This window comes from Triticum urartu, unplaced genomic scaffold, assembly GCF_056163025.1.
Source record: "Triticum urartu cultivar PI428250 unplaced genomic scaffold, HENAU_Tu73 scaffold2, whole genome shotgun sequence".
In the NCBI taxonomy this organism is placed as follows: domain Eukaryota; kingdom Viridiplantae; phylum Streptophyta; class Magnoliopsida; order Poales; family Poaceae; genus Triticum; species Triticum urartu.
This window is the reverse complement of record NW_028260368.1, coordinates 9,964,318-9,978,354: the sequence shown is the minus strand read 5'-3', so window position 1 is coordinate 9,978,354 and position 14,037 is coordinate 9,964,318. Positions and strand designations below refer to the sequence as shown.

Below are 14,037 nucleotides of genomic sequence, written 5' to 3'. Positions count from 1 at the left end.
ACCATTTAGGTTGAAAGCCATAGTACTAATACCTAAAGCAGTGAACCAGATTCCTACTACAGGCCAAGCAGCCAAGAAGAAGTGTAAAGAACGAGAGTTGTTGAAACTAGCATATTGGAAGATTAATCGGCCAAAATAACCATGAGCAGCCACAATATTATAAGTTTCTTCCTCTTGACCAAATTTGTAACCCTCATTAGCGGATTCATTTTCAGTAGTTTCCCTGATCAAACTAGAGGTTACCAAGGAACCATGCATAGCACTGAATAGGGAACCGCCGAATACACCAGCTACACCTAACATGTGGAATGGATGCATAAGGATGTTGTGCTCTGCCTGGAATACAATCATAAAGTTGAAAGTACCAGAGATTCCTAAAGGCATACCATCAGAAAAGCTTCCTTGACCAATAGGGTAAATCAAGAAAACAGCAGTAGCAGCTGCAACAGGAGCTGAATATGCAACAGCAATCCAAGGACGCATACCCAGACGGAAACTAAGTTCCCACTCACGACCCATATAACAAGCTACACCAAGTAAGAAGTGTAGAACAATTAGCTCATAAGGACCACCATTGTATAACCACTCATCAACAGATGCAGCTTCCCAAATTGGGTAAAAGTGCAATCCGATCGCCGCAGAAGTAGGGATAATAGCACCAGAGATAATATTGTTTCCATAAAGTAAAGAACCAGAAACAGGCTCACGAATACCATCAATATCTACTGGAGGGGCAGCGATGAAGGCGATAATAAATACAGAAGTTGCGGTCAATAAGGTAGGGATCATCAAAACACCGAACCATCCGATGTAAAGACGATTTTCAGTGCTAGTTATCCAGTTGCAGAAGCGACCCCACAGGCTTGTACTTTCGCGTCTCTCTAAAATTGCAGTCATGGTAAGATCTTGGTTTATTCAAATTGCAAGGACTCCCAAGCACACGTATTAACTAGAATATAGATAATAGAAGGCTTGTTATTTAACAGTATAACATAGACTATATACCAATGTCAACCAAGTCAGCCCAAAGATTAGCTATCCATATAACTAAATTAACCAAACCAATAATTTTGTATTTGTAAATGAAGTGAGTCAAAGTGAAAAACTTTGATGGGTCTTTTCTATATGGGTTGCCCGGGACTCGAACCCGGAACTAGTCGGATGGAGTAGATAATTCTTCCTTGTTACAATAGAGAAAAATCCCTCCCCAAATCGTGCTTGCATTTTTCATTGCACACGACTTTCCCTATGTAGAAATAGCCAATTTCTATTCCAAAGAGGAAGTTCTACTAATTTTTTTAATTAGTAAGTTGATTCACCTACTCTTTATTATAATAAAAAGAACATTTCAGAATGAAAAATAGAAAAGTTTTTTCTTGATCATTTATCAACCCTTTCCTGTTTCTTAATTTCGTCTAATGATTAATTAAGAGGGTTGACCAGGTCATTGATACGTATAATATCCAAATACCAAATACGCTCAGTGTGTGATCCACAGAAAGAAAAAAGAGTTGTTTTGGTGAACATCAAAGAAAAAACTTGCTCTTCTTCCATAAAAAATTCTTCTAAAAATGCCGAACCCAATCGTTGCATAAAAGTTCGTACCGTGCTTTTATGTTTACGAGCTAAAGTTCTAGCACATGAAAGTCGAAGTATATACTTTAGTCGATACAAAGTCCGTTTTTTCGAAGATCCACTATGATAATGAAAAAGATTTCTACATATCCGACCAAATCGATCAAGAATATCCCAATCTGATAAATCTGTCCAAATGGGTTTACTAATAGGATGCCCCGATCCAGTACAAAATTGAGCTTTTGATAAGTATCCTATGAGGAGAGTAGCGGGGACTATGGTATCGAATTTTTTCATTCGAGTATCTATTAGAAATGAATTCTCCAGCATTTGATTCCTTACTAACAAAGAACTTTTTTGTACACTTGAAAGGTACCCCATAAAATCGAAGCAAGAGTTTGCTAATTGGTTTATATGGATTCTTCGCGGCTGAGTCCAAAAACAGAAATAATATTGCCAGAAATTGATAAGGTAGCATTTCCATTTCTTCTTCAAAAAAAAAGTGCCTTTTGATGCAAGAATTGCCTTTCCTTGATATCGAACATAATGCATAAGAGGATCCATAAAGAACCATAGGGTTTTCCGAGAAAAACCAGGGTACATTATCCCAAAATGTTCCATCTTCCTAGAAAAGTGGATTCGTTCCAGAAAAGTTCCAGAAGATGCTAATGGTAAGCAAGAAGATTGTTTACGAAGAAACAACAAAAAAAATTCATATTCTGATACATAAGAGTTATATAGGAATTGAAATAGTCTTTTATTTTCTTTTTGAAAAAAAAAAATGGATTTCATTGAAGTAATAAAACTATTCCAATTCGAATAATAGTTGAGAAAGAATCGCAATAAATGCAAAGATGGAACATCTTGGATACGGTATTGAAGGAGTTGAACCAGGATTTCCAAATGGATAGGATAGGGTATTTCTATATGTGATAGATAATCCAAATGCAAAAATTTGTCTTCTAAAAAGGGAAATATTGAATGAATAGAGCGTAAATTCTGAAACTTTGGTATTTCTTTTTCTTTCAGACAAAAAAATTCCCGTAGCGAGAATGGGATTTCCACAACGATCGCAAACCCTTCAGATAGAATCTGAGAATAAAACTCAGAATAAAAATAATTTTTGTAATCCAATAATCGATCTTGGTTAGGATGATTAACCGAGTTATCCAAAAAATTCTGCTGATACATTCGAATAATTAAACGTTTCACAAGTAGTGAACTAAATTTCTTGTTATTACAACTAACAACTATTTCCACAGGTTCAGAACCATTTAATCCATAATGGTGGGCAAATGCATAAATATATTCCTGAAAGAGAAGTGGGTAGACAAAGTATTGTTGACGAGATTTATGTTTTTCTGAATACCCTTCGAATTTTTCCATTTGTATTTCTACTTGAATCAGAGAGAAGAAGCATTTCTCGGTTTATCGAATGATGATACATAGTGCAATATGGTCAGAACAGGGTGTTGCATTTTTAATACAAACCCTGGAAAGAAAGGGAGTCTAATCCACAGATCTTTTTCTGCTCCTTTTCTACCCAATTAGTTTATGTTTGTTCTAATTAAAAAAAAAGAACAGAACAAGTTTTTTATTTTTGCAGGCCAATCGCTCTTTTGACTTTGGAATACAGCCTCTTTATCAATATACTGCTTCTTTTACACATTCAATCCATAACATCCCTTATTCAATCCATAATCAAGAATAATTAGGATTTCTAAAAAAAAAAAGAAAAAATAAAGGGTCCACTCATAGGAAAACCCAACCTTTCCCCGCATCCGGCACTAATCTATTTTTAACGTCTAATTAGAGCGGGGAATCATTCCAATTAGGAAGTTCAGCTCGTTGCTTTTTATTTTACCAGAATTGGAGCCAGGCTCTATCCATTTATTCATTAGACCCAGAAAATCGTAATTTTGGATTCCATTCAAAAAAGATTGATTTTATTACGACATGCTATTTTTTCCATTCATTACCTTTGAGGATCAGTCGTGGTCTTCTAGACTCTACCAAGAGTCTGGACGAATTTGTTGTTTCATCCAAATGTGTAAAAGATCATAGTCGCACTTAAAAGCCGAGTACTCTACCATTGAGTTAGCAACCCAGATAAAAAAAGGATCTTAGATACGATCGAAATCCAAAAATCAATGGAATTACACCGCGCGCTTCTGTCAAAACATTGAACTAGCAAGACATCAAAAGATTTTTTTTATCGACCATGAAAAACACTCAAATGCCAAAACGAACAGGTCCGGTGAAATTCCACTAAAGTAAAGTTAAAAAAAGAGCGACCCTAATCACGATGGCCAAATTCTCCTTATTTTTAGCGATTTTTATTAACAAAAAATATATATTATAAAAAATATATATTATATTGTATGAGAATACATGCAAGAGGAACACCCTTATCATTTGAGCGAAGTGTAGGCGGAAAAATTGAATATGGAGTGAGGATAAAGAGACCCATCTATCTACAAATTCTATTTGTTCAATAGACCTTTGTCAATGGAAATACAATGGTAAGAAAACAAATTAGATAGAAAAAGTAAATAAAATAGGGGCTTATGTTGGATTGGCACGATATAATATAAATCCAAATAGGATTAAAAAAGAGGTAAATTGTGTCTAAATAATTAGACAACTAGGAATACTAATAATCTTCTCCTATCCTATTTTTTGATTCATTTAGTTCTTCAATTAACTCAAAGTTCTTTCTTTTTCTTTAAAGAATTCTGCCTTCCTTAAAATATCATAAACAGTTCTTGTTGGTTGAGCACCCTTTTCAAGGAAATAGAGAATAGCTGGAACATTTAAACAAGTTTGATTCTTTATCGGATCATAAAAACCTACTTTTTGAAGATCTCTTCCTTCTCTTCGAGATCGAACATCAATTGCAACGATTCGATAGACAGCTTATTGGGATAGATGTAGATAAACAACGCCCCCCCCTAGAAACGTATATGAGGTTTTCTCCTCATACGGCTCGAGAAAATGATTCGAATTTCTGTCGATAATAATAGAAATTAGACTATGACGTGCATTAATTTCCTTACAGAAAAAACAAATTTCATTTATACTCATGACTCAAGTGGGCTAATTTTGCCTGACAAACTTCGAAGGCAAAATCCTTCCAAAATTTTTGAGTCGTCTTTAAACTCTTTTCTTTGTCTCATTTCGAACGAATTGACTTTTATTCCTTATTCTAATCCAACTCTGTTGTTGAGACAATTGAAAATTGTGTTTACTTGTTCTGGAATCCTTTATCTTTGATTTGTGAAATCCTTGGGTTTAGACATTACTTCGGGAATTCCTATTTTTTTCTTTCAAAAGAGTAGCAACATACCCTTTTTTCTTATTTCCTTCGATAAAGCATTTATCTCTTCTATAGAAATCTAATAAGAGGGATTGATTCTGATATACTTTTATTGGACTTTCTTCTTATTTTAACCTTTCGATTTATTTCTATATTAAGGATAGACTGACAAAGTTGGCCTAATTTATTAGTTTTCACTAACCCTAGATTCTTTCCCTTGATAAAAAAAATTCTGTCCTCTCGAGCTCCATCGTGTACTATGTTACTTAAACCCAGCGCAAATTTGGTTCGGAACGAATAGAACAGGCTATGTCGAGCCAAGAGCATTTTCATTACTATGGAAAATGATGGATAGCAAAATCCACAATCGATCATGTCCTTCAAGTCGCACGTTGCTTTCTACCACATCGTTTTAAACGAAGTTTTACCATAACAAACATTCCTCTTTTCATTGCAAAGTGGTATAGAGAATTGATCCAATATGGATGGAATCATGAATAGTCATTGGTTTAGTTTTTTTATACTAATTAAAACTTGCTATCTATGGAGCAATATGGATAAAAGAAAGTAAGTATTTATCCGGGAAGCCTCCGCCAAGATCCAATTTATTTAAACCCATATTAAAATTCTATCATATGAATGAAACATAGTTTGAAAAAGACGACTAAACAAGTTTGCTTAAAACTTATTTATTCTTAAATTTCCACCCTCAACGGATGGCTCGAGATGATCAATCTTGAAGTGAGAAAAGAAGGATTGACTCTTCCTCAATAAATAAACTATCAACCTCCAAAAAAGTTTAATTAATTTAATTACTAGAATTAGAATTCTAGTAGTAATATATTTTTTCAGTACCAAAAACAATTAACTATAATAACTAAATAAACTATTCCAATGAAAAGATTGAAAGTTTTTGGTAGTTATAGAATTCTCGTACTTCTTCAACTCGAATACCAAAAGGAAGAAAAAAATATGACTAAGTGATTTTATAGTAGAGGCATATCCTGAATGTGCTTGATAGATCCCATTTTTTCATGAAAATAAAGATAGTCAATTTGACTGGACTTAAGACTTTATTATGTTTTCTGAGAAAGAATAAGATATCATTATTCTCTTTAATAAACTTTTGTCTCGTACGGAATACTATATGATTTCACCGTTTGTTTCATCAGAAACAATCTGGGACGGAAGGATTCGAACCTCCGAGTAACGGGACCAAAACCCGCTGCCTTACCACTTGGCCACGCCCCATTTCGGGTTTTATGCGACACTAATAAACACTAGTATGTTTATTTGTTATTCGTCAATACCATTTCAATTACATAAAAAAGGAGGGATATTCTCTTGCTAGTATTCTACACATGCGGATAATATAGAATCAAAAAAATGCATTGATCATTACATGGAATTCTATTAAGATATTATATGAAAGTCGAATTTATTCCACTCTCATTTGAGAGTGCGAATACAAGGAGGTATTTTGTGTTTGGGAAAGTCCGAAGAAAAAAGATTTTGAATCTGCCTTTTCCTTCTTTCCCTTAAAAAAATAACTCAAGAAAAATCCAATTATTTACTCTACAAGAATGAAATGCTTGTTATGCCTAATATACTTAGTTTAACCTGTATCTGTTTTAATTCTGTTCTTTATCCTACTAGTTTTTTCTTTGCCAAATTACCCGAAGCTTATGCTATTTTCAATCCAATCGTGGATATTATGCCTGTTATACCTCTATTCTTTTTTCTATTAGCCTTTGTTTGGCAAGCTGCTGTAAGTTTTCGATGAAATCTTTAGTACTCTGTATGCCAAATTGAATGATGTGTTCATTCCAAAAAAATTTTAAAATGGGTAAAAGCCGAGAAGTTTTATATTTTTATATTATGAACCTTCGATTCTAAAATTTAAATTCTTCTACATTGAATGGGTAGCTACAGCAATAAATTTGGATCAGCCTTTCTACTCCCCTGCACCTAGGTTGAGCAGGTACCTAAAGGTACCTACACAATACCTAACCACCTAACCCTATTTTTGCTATTGATAAGAGTGCTTATTATAAAAGAATTCTTGCAATTTTTTTCAAGAATTCTTTTTTGCATTTTTAGGTATAAAAAAAAACCATCCTAGTGGATCCGTGTGGTAAGGAAAAACTGGTAATCTATTCCTTAAAAAAAAATCTTGGAGATTATGTAATGCTTACTCTCAAACTTTTTGTTTATACAGTAGTGATATTCTTTGTTTCACTCTTTATCTTTGGATTCTTATCTAATGACCCAGGACGGAATCCTGGACGCGAGGAGTAAAAATTCAGTTTTTTTTTTTCTTATTGGATTTGTTTCGTACATTTATCTATGAGAAAATCCGGGGGTCAGAATTCTTTCCAATTCGAAAGTCCCAAATGATCCAAGGGAGCGGAAAGAGAGGGATTCGAACCCTCGGTACAAAAAAATTGTACAACGGATTAGCAATCCGCCGCTTTAGTCCACTCAGCCATCTCTCCACGTTCCAAAGCGAAAGGTTTCCGTGATATGATATAGGCAAGAAATAAGAAATAACGGTTGCAAAAAACCCCTTTTTTTTCTTTCAAAAGTCTATAAAAATTATATTGCCAATTCCATTTTAATTATATTCTTTTTTCTTAATGTTAATAAAAAAAGAAGAAAATTCTTGTTTTTTCTTTCTAAAAATCGATATTGGCCGAGAGACAATCAAATAGATTTTCTCTTTAGCGGGCATTTCCATATAGGACTTGTTATAATTATAATAAAACAAGCAGGTTATATAAAAAAAACGCTTTTTTTGTCGATTATTTATCAAGAAAGCAAAAAGGGTTCTTATCAAATCCACCATAAAATTGGAAAGAAGCATAAAGTAAGTAGACCTGACTCCTTTAATGATGCCTCTATCCGCTATTCTGATATATAAATTCGATGTAGATGAAATTGTATAAGCGAATTTTTTTTATTTCCTTAGACTTAGACCGCGCAAGACAAGAATTTTTCGCTATTTACGATTTCATATTCTTGTTACTAGATGTTCTATAGGAATAAGAAGAAATCGCAACTCCTTTGCGCTACACATAAAATTGGATTTCGAAGGTCCATTTTTTTTTTTCAGAATCCTCTATTATTTTAGTTCTTCCACCCATGCAATAGAGAGGGAATGGGAAAAGAAGGGTTACTTTTATTTGCATTTTTCCCTTAAAAGATAGACTTTGAAATAGGAGTCTTGGAATAATGCTGAATTCAAAGGTTTATTTCTTTCTATAGTATAAGAAAAACAATTTATTTCTATTTCTATAGTATAAGAAAAACAAATAAATAGTATAAGAAAAACAAATCGAATCAAATTCATGGATTTACCACGACCTCGGTTGTGACTGTGACTCCATAGATAAAAATGGGAAATTTCTCTCTTCGAGACCATTGAAAAAGGGCATTGAACGAGAAAGAAATCGTCCACAGATAATAAAACTATCATATGCCTTGGAAAGTGATATGAGGTGCTCGGAAATGGTTGAAGTAATTGAATAGGAGGATCACTATGACTATAGCCCTTGGTAGAATTCCTAAAGAAGAAAATGATCTATTTGATACTATGGATGACTGGTTACGAAGGGACCGTTTCGTTTTTGTAGGATGGTCTGGCCTATTGCTCTTTCCTTGTGCTTATTTCGCTTTAGGGGGTTGGTTTACAGGGACAACTTTTGTAACTTCTTGGTATACCCATGGATTGGCTAGTTCCTATTTGGAAGGTTGTAATTTCTTAACCGCAGCAGTTTCTACCCCTGCCAATAGTTTAGCACACTCTTTGTTGCTACTATGGGGGCCCGAAGCACAAGGAGATTTTACTCGTTGGTGTCAATTAGGCGGTCTATGGACTTTTGTAGCTCTCCACGGGGCTTTTGCACTAATAGGTTTCATGTTACGCCAATTTGAACTTGCTCGGTCTGTTCAATTGCGGCCTTATAATGCAATCTCATTCTCTGGTCCAATTGCTGTTTTTGTTTCTGTATTCCTTATTTATCCACTGGGGCAATCTGGTTGGTTCTTTGCGCCGAGTTTTGGCGTAGCAGCGATATTTCGATTCATCCTTTTCTTCCAAGGATTTCATAATTGGACGTTGAACCCATTTCATATGATGGGAGTTGCCGGAGTATTAGGTGCGGCTCTGCTATGCGCTATTCATGGAGCGACCGTAGAAAACACTCTATTTGAGGACGGTGATGGTGCAAATACCTTCCGTGCTTTTAACCCAACTCAAGCTGAAGAAACTTATTCAATGGTCACTGCTAACCGCTTTTGGTCCCAAATCTTTGGTGTTGCTTTTTCCAATAAACGTTGGTTACATTTCTTTATGCTATTTGTACCCGTCACCGGTTTATGGATGAGTGCTATTGGCGTAGTTGGCTTGGCTCTGAACTTACGTGCCTATGACTTTGTTTCCCAGGAAATCCGTGCAGCGGAAGATCCTGAATTTGAGACTTTCTACACCAAAAATATTCTTTTAAACGAGGGTATTCGTGCGTGGATGGCAGCTCAGGATCAGCCTCATGAAAATCTTATATTCCCTGAGGAGGTTCTACCACGTGGAAACGCTCTTTAATGGAACTTTCGTTTTAGCTGGTCGTGACCAAGAAACCACCGGCTTTGCTTGGTGGGCTGGGAATGCCAGACTTATCAATTTGTCCGGTAAACTGCTTGGAGCTCATGTAGCTCATGCCGGATTAATCGTATTCTGGGCCGGAGCAATGAACCTATTTGAAGTGGCCCATTTCGTACCAGAAAAGCCCATGTATGAACAAGGGTTGATTTTACTTCCACACTTAGCTACTCTAGGTTGGGGAGTAGGGCCAGGGGGGGAAGTTCTAGATACTTTTCCGTACTTTGTATCTGGCGTACTTCACCTAATTTCCTCCGCAGTCTTAGGCTTCGGTGGCATTTATCACGCGCTTCTGGGACCCGAGACTCTTGAGGAATCTTTTCCATTCTTTGGTTATGTCTGGAAAGATAGAAATAAAATGACTACAATTTTGGGTATTCACTTAATTTTGTTAGGTCTAGGTGCTTTTCTTCTAGTACTCAAGGCTCTTTATTTTGGCGGTGTATATGATACCTGGGCCCCTGGGGGGGGAGATGTAAGAAAAATTACCAATTTGACCCTTAGTCCCTGTGTTATATTTGGTTATTTACTAAAATCTCCTTTTGGTGGAGAAGGGTGGATTGTTAGTGTAGATGATTTAGAAGATATAATTGGTGGGCATGTATGGTTGGGTTTTATTTGTGTATTTGGCGGAATTTGGCATATTTTAACCAAACCCTTCGCATGGGCTCGCCGTGCATTTGTATGGTCTGGAGAAGCTTACTTGTCTTATAGTTTAGCTGCTTTATCTGTCTTTGGTTTTATCGCTTGTTGTTTTGTATGGTTCAATAATACAGCTTATCCGAGTGAGTTTTATGGACCCACCGGGCCAGAAGCTTCTCAAGCTCAAGCATTTACTTTTCTAGTTAGAGACCAGCGTCTTGGAGCTAATGTGGGATCCGCTCAAGGACCCACAGGTTTAGGTAAATATCTAATGCGTTCCCCAACTGGGGAGGTTATCTTTGGAGGGGAAACTATGCGTTTTTGGGACCTTCGTGCTCCATGGTTAGAACCTCTAAGGGGCCCCAACGGTTTGGACTTGAGTAGGTTGAAAAAAGACATACAACCTTGGCAAGAACGACGCTCAGCAGAATATATGACCCACGCTCCTTTAGGCTCTTTAAATTCCGTGGGTGGCGTAGCTACCGAGATCAATGCAGTTAATTATGTCTCTCCTAGAAGTTGGTTATCAACTTCTCATTTTGTTCTAGGATTCTTCTTTTTTGTGGGCCATTTATGGCATGCAGGAAGAGCCCGAGCTGCTGCAGCAGGTTTTGAAAAGGGAATCGATCGTGATTTGGAACCTGTTCTTTACATGAACCCTCTTAACTAAGATTTTCTTATTTATACCTGTTCTACTTTTTTTCTGTTCTGGCTCGGTTATTCCATCTAGCCGAGCCATTCATTCCTTTTTATGAAAGAAAGATAAGGGACAGAAAAAAAAAATAAATAAAAATGAAAGAAACAAACGTATTCAATAAGCAAAAGGAGAGAGAGGGATTCGAACCCTCGATAGTTCCTAGAACTATACCGGTTTTCAAGACCGGAGCTATCAACCACTCAGCCATCTCTCCACAGCCTAATCCTTATTTTACTCCTACAAATAGAACATAGCCATATAAAAAATAAAAAGATTTATTAGCCTCTAGAAAGATATCAGATACAAGTTCCTTTTCGATATATCTCTGTATACTGTATACACGGATACAGGATCCGCTATACCCGCTTGTGAAATAAAGAGTAAATAATCTCTTCTCACCCCCATATCCAAATAAAAAAGCGGTTTAAGTAATAAATTTGAATTAAAGAGAAGAATCAATGGATTCATGATTAAACCCCTCCTACTTCTTGTATTTTTTTACAATTTTGGTTTAAGTGAGGGATCAAATATGTAGTCAACTTTATTTGATGGTAGCTTGGAGGATTAGAAATATGACTATTGCTTTCCAATTAGCTGTTTTTGCATTAATTGCGACTTCCTCAGTCTTAGTAATTAGTGTACCCCTTGTATTTGCTTCTCCTGATGGTTGGTCAAATAATAAAAATGTTGTATTTTCCGGTACATCATTATGGATTGGACTAGTCTTTCTCGTAGCTATTCTGAATTCTCTCATTTCTTAAATGAAATTTGGTTAATATTTATTAACCCCATAAAAAAGAAATAATAAAGGCCATTTCTTCTAAAAAATTAGAATAGTGAGACGTATTAAAACGCAATTTGCGTTCCGAATTGCTAGCTCTTCTCTTTCAGTATTATGAAATTCCATTCCCATTAGAATATTCATTGACAGATAATAAAAAAAGGAAAACTCTAATATAATAGAAAATGAAATGAAACGGTCGACCCAGACATAGAAGGTCGACCCAGGCGGATATACGCTATAAAATATATACCGTAGCGAGCGTAGTTCAATGGTAAAATATCTCCTTGCCAAGGAGAAGATACGGGTTCGATTCCCGCCGCTCGCCCGCTTAATTTATCAAAGTACTATGATAAAAAGTTTAGTCTAGTTAACTGTTTAACTACTTATATTAAATTAAGTATTAATTAGGTGTTAGTCTAGTGCCGTATCCCTTACTATCTTACCCTTCCTTTGCATCCCACTCAAAAAAAGAGGGCGCTCCAGAGGCAGAAATAGAACTCGCCAACAGAGCTCCAAAAATTGGGTATTAACTGAGACAAACAACGGGCAAACTTTTTTTAAAGGGAAGGGAGAGGTAGACTGTCCCTTTCGTTTCATTTTTATTTTCTGCAGGGTAGGGAGAGGCCTTGCGCCTTCTTTTTTTGAAGGCAAGTGACTTCGCAAACTGCTCAATTTTGCCCTCTAGGGCCGGGAACTAATGAATAAAAAAGGGTTGGATACGCCCCTCTACCATACATATCTAGAGAAATAGAATAGTCCTTTTATACAGACTGCTAAGTGCGGAGACGGGAATCGAACCCGTGACCTCAAGGTTATGAGCCTCGTGAGCTACCAAACTGCTCTACTCCGCTCTGGAGTACCAGAAACTGGTGGACAAAAAAGGCTTGAATACAAGCCTCTAACATGTCTAGACAAATAGAATACTCCTTTTATACAGAATGGAGCGGGTAGCGGGAATCGAACCCGCATCGTTAGCTTGGAAGGCTAGGGGTTATAGTCGACGTTGGTTGATTATTTTTAACGTCTCTAATTCAAAACCGAACATGAAATTTTGATTTCATTCGGCTCCTTTATGGATATTCTCACCACTTAACATCTATGTCAGCTTTTCTATTTGAATGGAACCAAAGCTCTCCGCTTTCTAGATGATCCTTATAGAGTAGGAGATAGAAATTCTATCTAAATTCATCTAATCTACTTACTTCGTTCCCTAATTTCATTCAAGAGATCCTGAGGAAAAGAATTGGGTTTCCACCGAGCTGAAACAATATGCGGATGGTTCTAGTAAACCAAAACTATCGTTTTTTAGCTATTTGGCTTCCTTATTCCTTATTTTAAGAAGATTTAGTTACGATTGGAAATCAACTTTTTTGTATCTTCATCCATAGATCCTTTACTCATATTTTCAAAATTGGAATACTTAATCCAATGCAAAATTATGCTTCGCGACTCTGTACTCATAATCCTATTTTTATTTTGGATGCAATTTAAATTAGTCTTTGGATACAAATCGCCAGAATGTATATTCTTCCTCAATATGCTATTGAGAGGAAAAGGATTTAATCCTTTATAAGAACTAAAGTTTTCATCGGAATATAAAAATAAAAAACTTAAGGATGCCTTAAGTATATCATTTCAAATTCAGTTATTAATAGAACGAATCACACTTTTACCACTAAACTATACCCGCTACATTGTAGATTATGGTATAAATGGTACCCTTTGTCAAGGATAGCCATTTGACAAGAAGGCTAATTCCCCCTTATTGAATCAGATGGAGAAGGTTCATGACACTGAGCCGTTGGTACTTCTACTTCGATCGCTCGCCTTTACTTTAGGATTTAGATAGCCCCTCTGGTCTGTAAAAAAAATCTTTTCTTACCATGCTAATAGCGCCTGAACCAAATGTATTTATTTTGATTAGGATCCTATTCTACGGTTACGACTACAATAATAATTATTTACTTTGCAAGGACGTAAGTGTGTCAGACTGCTAAATTGTTTTATTATTCCTACAATATAAACTAGGGGATATAGGGGGTAACACTGTCCCTATAAATTCCTTTTTTCCTTTTCTTTTTTGTCCAGAATTGAACAAAAAAGAAATTATGGAAGATGTTTTCTTCCCCCATTAAGTCCGAGCCATAGAGTAAGAGTGAGATGAGTTTTCCAAATTCATCATAGACTTTCCCTATGGCTTGATAGAAGTAAGCAGCAAAGAGTCGTAACTTAAAGAAAAAAACGGACAGGGCCGACAGATTTACCTGATGTAAAGAAGATCCTAAAAGTCTCTGATTAGTCGACTCTCTCCATTTAACACTTTCCTCTCTCTCCTTTTTTCCACTGACTCAATTCTAGTTTATTAG

General features: G+C 35.9%; 3 non-coding genes across 3 annotated transcripts; 1 reads left to right on the top strand and 2 right to left on the bottom strand.

The window, feature by feature from the left end:
- Window positions 1-7,298: 7,298 nt before the first annotated feature.
- TRNAS-GCU (transfer RNA serine (anticodon GCU)) lies at window positions 7,299-7,386 on the bottom strand. The gene has a single exon. It is a non-coding gene; the product is annotated as a tRNA-Ser (tRNA).
- A 3,627-nt stretch (window positions 7,387-11,013) lies between these two features.
- TRNAS-UGA (transfer RNA serine (anticodon UGA)) lies at window positions 11,014-11,101 on the bottom strand. The gene has a single exon. It is a non-coding gene; the product is annotated as a tRNA-Ser (tRNA).
- An 824-nt stretch (window positions 11,102-11,925) lies between these two features.
- Window positions 11,926-11,996, top strand: TRNAG-GCC (transfer RNA glycine (anticodon GCC)). Its single transcript has one exon. It is a non-coding gene; the product is annotated as a tRNA-Gly (tRNA).
- Window positions 11,997-14,037: the final 2,041 nt, after the last annotated feature.